We start from the raw sequence: 8884 nt of genomic DNA on the forward strand, positions 1-8884 counted from the left end.
TCACATTGATCAAGAAGTGCTATATCTTGTGTTACTACAGTCACAAGTTCAGAAACCACTCAATTTGTCCCCTCCAACTGTAGAAAAGCAATTTATTTACAACATCATTCACTTTTATAAACTTCAAATGAATAAGTATTAAAAGATATAAAACTCACTCTTGATAGTGTAGATCGTAAGGAGGATCCAGTGGACTGCATTACTTGAATAATACCATAACATTGGATAATATCTGCTGCTAGATTTCATTGTACCTCCAGAAGAGCAAGCTACTATAATCTTTGAGTTTTTATCTAATTTGGATGCAACATCTGTTCCAGACAAACATTGTGTCTGATTAAGTACTTAATACAGGACTGAATGGGGTTGAAAATTGAAATGGTTTTTTTTATATAAAAAAAGACTCACAGTCAGTCAGTCACCTCAATGCGGGAATCCCATTTTTATTAAATTAGCAATTGCAAATTCGGCTATGGTGGGAGGTGGTGGTGCATGCTCTAGAATTAGCTCTTTTAAATGTCCCTGTAAAACAATATACATGTTAGATAACTTCAAGTAAATTATATTTGTAGTCCCTGGGTATTGGATATAGCCTATTTTTTCAATTTTGGTCCTAAAAAGATTTTTTCTTGCAATTTGGTCCTTATTTAAGGTTCTTGTAACATTTACTTTAGCAGACTTTTGCAATTTTGGTCCTGAAATGTAGTCTTTTGAGTAAATTAGAATTTTGGTCCCCAAGTCTAGTTGGTTTTTCCAATTTTGGTCTTTATTTGAGGTTCTTGTAACACTTTTGGTCCTTGTTTCAAGTAAAAATACCAATTTTTGGTCCCAAAACATATAGTTAATACTTGGAACAAGAACCAAACCCGCAAGAGCAAACTTTTTGGACCAAAATTTTTAAAAAATAAATCAGGGACTAAAAATGTAATATTGCTCCAAAATATAGTGAGTTTACTTGAAACAGAAGCAAAAACATTACAAAAACTTCAACAAAGGACCAAAACTGAAGAAACCAGCTATAAAGTTATATTCAAGGACCAAAAATGTAATTTACCTAACTTCTTACATATATTTTGGACTAAAAGATTTGAAATTACTTTTTTGACCTCGCCTCATCTAAAGCAACAATATATAACCCTCCAGTTTCTTGGCATAAATACTTGCATATATAACGTTCTATATAGAGACCAATAACTGAACACCTAATCTTGGAGTTTTTACATTTCTGAATAATTTCCATTACATCTCCTGGATCACAAGTAATTAGAGCTGAATAGACATGTTAACATACCATCAACCAGAAGCATGTCACTAGCTTCTACATCATTAACAAGATCATCATAATTAACACTAACACGGTCTGATGTACCAACACCTCTTTTTATTGTGAAAGTGAATTCCTGGGCACTTGCTACGTTAACTGGTTGTGGCAAAACCCCACTCCTGACCTCAGGTCCTTACAAAAAGGCATCAGTTGATTAGGGAAAAAAGTTTAGTTGATTGGGTGGGTGGGTGGGTGGGACAAAAAATTAGAATTGGTGATATGAGGACACGTGCCTTGGTGTCGAGCATGATTGCAATGACATTATCCTTATGTTGAGCATTGTATTCTTTAACCAGATCAATGACTTTTTGTTGAGAACAATGATCCCCATGTGACATGTTTAGTCTTGAAACATCGACTAATGTCTTTTATCTCCTATAAATTGCATCTAAGTTAATGATTTTTTTTTTCAAATGAATCTCTTTATCTATAAGAATTAGCAAAGTTAATAACACATAAAAAAGGTAGCAGTTCAATTCACAAAAGAAAAGAAATTTGTGTAAAATTATCTAGTTTACAACACAGATAACCATAATTGATCGTTCTATACTCTTTTTCATTGATGCATTTTAACAAACACCTTGAATGCATTACCAATCAACAAATTTAAACCTATATTATAGAATAGTACAATAAATCTGAAACTAGAATAGCATTACATAATATTATCCCTAATTTTGTTATAAGAAACAGAAGAAATCAAAAATCAAAATCAAATTATCAGTTCATAATTGCTATCAGTTTAATAAAATAAAAAAAAATGTAAATCTGACCTTCTTCCTGGACTGAAACAACTAACTAAAATCAATAGAAAAGTGAAACTTACATAATCATAAGATCAGAGGAAACGAGCAACAGAATTTTCTGTAGTTTTCGAAATCAATCTTCGTTCTCTTCTGATTAACCGAATAAATCAACGACGATGGACTTTGGATCCAAATATAAAATCGAGATCTCAATCTGAGATGCCTTCGAAATTCCGATGGAGTCATGTCGGAGAATCCAGTGACGCCATGGATAAGCCCACAAATCAAGCTTTTGATGGCGATTTGTGTGGCGGAGATTAGTTTTGAAGAGAGTGAACATGTAATCGTCTTCTTCCTGCGACACATATGATTTACCGAAGTGATGCTCCTCCATGTTCGACGATTAGAGTCATGACGGATGAAGACATCGTCTCCGACGACCAAAGACAACGACGATGAAGAAGAAGATGAGCGAAGGGGCCGTCTTTGGAGGCGATATGACAGTAGGAGGTTGGATGATATAGAGAGAGAGAGACGCACAGGTAATTCATCTCTAAAATTCCCCTGAATCATTTTGTTATCATGCCCCCGTGTTGTTTTTTACCATGTATTTACAAAAATGCCACAAATGATCCTAACCTTTTATTATTTTGATCTAACGGCCCTGGTTTGGTTCTCGGGTTCTCGGGAAACTTTGAGTTCTCAAATGATCCTTCCTCTCTCTCTCTCTCTCTCTCTCTCTCTATATATATATATATATATATATATATATATATATATATATACTCTAATAAATGAAGATAATTTTGTCACATGTCAATCTCTAATGATTTTTGACATTTGTCATCTTGTGATAATTTTTGAATAAATAATATCCACATGTCAGTTTATGGTTTTTTCAAATTTTAATAATTAAAAAGCCACATAATACTTATAGTTATATATGTAAAGTATCAAATGTAATAAATATTATACTAAATTGCAATTAATATGTTTCTTCATTATTTATTTAAAAATTTTATTTTTAAAAATACTTATTATTTACATTTCAATATTTTTTTAATTGACCCGTGTAATACACGGGTTTTACACCTAGTATATATATATATATATATATATATATATATATATATATATATATATATATATATATATTTATTGCAAAAAGATTTGGTTTTAAGGTTAAAAACCAATAAAAAAGTAATTGGTTTCCACCTATAATAATAACTTTCTCAAAAGTTACTTACTCAAAATCAAAACTACTATTTTATTTTATTTTATTCAAACACTAAAAATTATTTTGTTATCGATCTCTTCTTTATACAAAATAAATAAATAAATATATGAATGATTTCATTTATCATTAGAAATACAAAGGCTTTTTAGTATAGTCTCGTGTAACAAATTACAAATACAATATTATATACTGTGCGTGTATAAGATACTTGTTTTAGAGTCATTTTTTCGGAACATATCGAAATAGATGAAAGGGTAATGACTTAGAAGGGTAACATAGTATAGGTTATGTTCACATTTACTCATTGAAGTTATTTTTTGTCCACATATTACCATTCAACTTGTTTGAACTGTTAACACGAAATATATGTTATGGGTTAGTGTAGGTTTTAGTCGGTCATAAAAATGTAATGTGAACAGTCCAAACAAGTTCAATGGTAATATATGGATAAAAAAAATGGACGAAATATGAATAAAACCAAAACTATGGTACCCTTATAAGTCATTAACATTTTTTATAATAGTTTATTCAACACTAGAGAAATTGGTTGATCTTTTTAGGACCAATCTCGTTGTTTGATGAGTCTGCATGGTATTAGGTAGTTTGTAAGATAAAGGCTGACTAAGTCAATGGTGTTTAGTTGGAACTAGGATTAGCAAAGTCTGAACATAAACGAATGCGGTTTGGAACAGGAACCGATTTAGACTAATAATGAGAACCGATAATTGGATTAGTTAAACTATACCGACTTCAGTGTTGGTGTCAGTTTTCGGTTTAATACACAGTTGGAATTGACATATGTTCTTATGCAGTTGGTACAACTAGTTAATGATTTGAAACCAAATGATTAGAATAAGACAAAATCAACCAAAACAATTAACCCAATATATAAAGAAATAAGTTGTTTATACAGTCTAAAATAAAATACAAACAATAAATTCAATGCTGAAATAACATAAATTCAACTTTGATATCCTATGTTTCGGGACCCGTAAGTCAATCAACATGTAACCAAATAAGGTGTTTATATAGTTTAAAATGAAGTACACACATAAAACTATGTGTTGAAAAAAATTATTACATTCAAACTTCTAACGAATGAGTTATGACAGTTTAAAAAAGATGAAAAATTGAGTCGGTCCGAGCTCAAACTTAAACACCTCTCATACGAGCTAGTTGAAAAACAGTTCAATGACAACATAGAAGATGACCGGAACTGTCAGGTCATAAGGATGTAATGTCAATTGTCTAAACAAGTTAATAAGAATGTAATGTGAACAATCCAAAAAGTTCAATGCTAATATGTGGACAAAAAAAACTTAAGTGACTAAATATGAACAATACTTAAACTATGTTACCTACACCAACTCGTCATAAGTATATAATGCGAACAATATAAACAAGTTCAATGGTAATAGGTGAACCAAAAATAACTTGAAGGATTAAACGTGAACAAAAAACAACTTCAAAGATGTAATGTAAAATAACTTATCAAGAATTACTTATTCAAATCAAAACTACTACATTTTATTTTATTTTATTCAAATACTAAAAATTATTTTGCTATTGATCTCTTCTTTATACAAAATAAATATAAATGATTTCATTTATCATTAGAAATACTAAGCTTCTTTAGGATCGTTATGAATGATTTCATTTATCATTAGAAATACTAAGCTTCTTTAGTATCGTCTCGTGTAACAAATTACAAATACAGTATTATTTACTTTGATATCTAAGCGTGTATAAGGTATTTGTTTTCAAGTCATTTTTTGGAACATATCGGAATAGATGAAAAGGATACAAGAAAGTGACGGTGAAGATAAAAGCAAGTATTAAAAACTTGTAACCTCCTGCATTAAAGGACCATTATTTAATAGTAGTAGCCATGGTCGCATAAAACACACCTAGTGGGAACATCATACATAGTGTGGGGTGATTTATATTTCAATTCCAACCTTTAATTTCCCCATGTGCATACTAACCCTGTTCATTAATTTTATGGTCCAACACTGCCAAAAAGTCTTTATATCTTGTATTTCATTTTCGTCATAGTAATTTCAACAACGTTAGTTTATGCTCCATATTGTAACAGTTTCTTTCTTGTGTTTGAATTACGACCGTTCAAATTCATATATCATAACATTTCAGATACTGTATTTTGATATCTAAAAGTCTAGATATGGATGCTTGATATTGAAATTTCAGCGTATATATTGTTTGATAATATATGAATGAAACTACTCAAGGATAAGATATCTGAATCGTCCATCATTCACTGTGTTTGATATAGTGTGTGAATGACCTTTGAATGAATCAAATGCCTAGGAAAATGGTCTCTAAACGGTTAATGAACCCAACATTCTTTTAACCATTAAGATTTAGAATCATTTAGCTCTAAATTACTGTATTTAGTTTTATTAGACAACCCATAAGTAATACAATATTAGGATATTGGATTTGGATATCTAAAAGTCACTTATGGATTTTTCTATCATACTATACTTATAAAGAAATTAAGCATTTTTCCTATCACCACATCAATTTGAAACTCCCAATTTTTCATATTTCCCTATAATATACTTTCTAACTTAAATATATTATTAATTATTAATATTATCATAAATGGATGACTTCTTGAATTGTCAATAACATCAATATAATGTTAAATGCATAACCTAAATTAATATATCAAATAAACTTAAAAATATAGTTTAAAATTTAAAACCTAAAGAAAAATATCAAATAAAGTTTTGAAAAAACTCAATGTGTATTTTTTAGAAGAGTTAAAAGGAAAATATTAAATACAATAAATGTAAAATAACATCAATCTAAAAGTAAAATTAACTAAAAGATCTCCAAAAAATATTTTTTATAATAACTGAAATTCAGTTGAGTTATTTTAAAATTAATTTATAATAATAATAGTTAAAATAACATAAAGTTATAAATTAAATTATGTTACAACACAAACAATGATTGATAATTTAAATAATCATCATGATGAATTTTAAATTGCGTCAATTTTTCTTTGAAGTTAATAAATCATTACATTAGTTAATTAAAATAGATAAAAAAAATAACTAATTTTATAGACACGTAAAGCATGAGTAGATAGCATTAAATGATTCGATTTTAGTAAGTGTTATATTATCTATTGTTCAAATTAATTATAATGTTTCATTAACTAAATGTCTAAATGTAATAATAATTATTTTTCAGTTAATATAAACGACAAAAATATTTTCAATGACATATGATTACTAAAAGGTAACTATATAATTTTATTCCGCACAACGCACGGATATTCGCCTAATATATTTATAAAGGAAACATTTTTCCTTTCACTACGTTGATTAATAAGGTTAAATAAATATCAAACCTAAAGTGTAATCATAAATAAACTAAATTTCAATATTTAAATAATATATTTACTTATTCTTATAAAGTTATGTCTTTAACTTTTAACATATTATACTTAATTTATTAGATTTAATATGTTGTTGTGTATAAACCATTGTCAATTTAAAGCTATAAGTTTTGAAGAGTTTGGATAAATAATAAAACTGTTAATTAAAATATAACATTACACAGTCAACTGAAATATAAATTTCAATTCCACTTAAAAATCAAAACAATATTTTGTGAATAGTTAAAAGTGATAAATTGTAGTACTAAATGCAAAAACTAAATTGTAATCTCAATTTAACTATTATATTTGGTAAATATATTTTTATAATCATTAAAAGTTTTCAAATAAGGAGCTTAAAATAACTTACAGTAACAATAGTTAAAAATAACTTCATATAAATGATTATATTGTTACCTTTAAAAACAAAAAACAATGTTTGATGTTTTAATAATTACAATGATATAAATTAAAACGTTAAGCAAATAAATTTTTAAAAATTAATTAACAATAATAAAAACTATAAATAACATTAAACCGTATATTATATTTAATTTTATTCCTGAGTAACCTGTGGGTAGAGGTCATTCAAACGATTGAGATTATGCAGTTTTAATAAATGTATATATTATCATATAATTCTAAATAATCAATATATTATATCAACTTAGTATACGAATTATTATATCAAAATTTACAACAATGTTATTGTTATATTTAAAAAAAACATATATTTGTAAAGATTTCAAATATATAAGTGTTTCTACGCAACGCGCGGGAATTCACCTACTATACTTATAAAGAAAACATTTTTCATTTCACCACATCAATTTCAAACTCTCAACTTTTCTTATTTCCCTATAATATACTTTATAACTTAAATATGTTATTAATTATAAATATTATCATAAATGGAAGACTTCTTGAATTATCAATAACTTCATTATAGTGTTAAATGCATAACCTAAATTAATATATCAAACAAACTTAAAAATATAGTGTAAAATTTAAAACATCAAGTAAAATATCAAATAAAGTTTTAAAAAAAAACTAAATGTATATTTTTTTACAAGAGTTAAAAGGAAAATATTAAATATAATAAAAGTAAAAGAACATAAAAAATTTAAAAGTAAAGTTAACTAAAAGATCTCCAAAAACTATTTTTATAATAACTAAAATTTCATTAAGTTTTTTTTAAATTAATTTATAATAATAATAGTTATATCAAACAAACTTAAAAATATAGTGTAAAATTTAAAACCTAAAGCAAAATATCAAATAAAGTTTTAAAAAAACTCAATGTATATTTTTTCCAAGAGTTAAAAGGAAAATATTAAATATAATAAACGTAAAGGAACATATATCTAAAAGTAAAATTAACTAAAAGATCTCCAAAAGCTATTTTTTATAATAACTGAAATTCCGTTAAGTTTTTTTTAAAATTAATTTATAATAATAAAAGTTAAAATAACATAAAATTATAAATTAAATTATATTACATCACAAACAATGATTGATAATTAAATAATCATCATGATGAAATTAAAATGTCGTCAATTTTTTTTAAAGTTAATAAATCAGTACATTAGTTAATTAAAATAGATAAAAAAAATATAACTAATTTTATACACACGTAAAGCGTGAGTAGATACCATTAGATGATTCGATTTTAGCAAGTATTATATTATCTATTGTTCAAATTAGTTATAATGTTACATTAATTAAATGTCTAAATGTAATAATAATTATTTTTAGTTAATATAAATGACAAAAATATTTTCAATGAGATATGATTACTAAAAGGTTAACTATATAATTTTATTCCGTGCAACGTACGGATATTCGCCTAGTTAATAATAGTTTTTGACTTAAAATGTTAAATGTACAACTTCATAAAATATAAATTGTTATATATAAAGAAAAAAAAGTGGACTATATCTCAACTCTTAAATGTCACCAATTGTTTCATTGAATGAAAAACTATAAAATAAAAGATAATTACAATATTAAAACTTTATATAGTATATAACTTGATTTTATCGATTACCCTAAATAATTTTGTAACATCACTATAAAGACAATATTTAAAAGAGAAATTAAATATTTTCCTACTTTTTGTTCCTACTATCCTCCTACCTATTTTAGGTGGTGACATGTGTCATTCAATT

The sequence above is a fragment of the Lactuca virosa genome, chromosome 4 (genome assembly GCF_052849685.1).
Source record: "Lactuca virosa cultivar CGN04683 chromosome 4, Lactuca_virosa_CGN04683_v6, whole genome shotgun sequence".
NCBI classification, from domain to species: domain Eukaryota; kingdom Viridiplantae; phylum Streptophyta; class Magnoliopsida; order Asterales; family Asteraceae; genus Lactuca; species Lactuca virosa.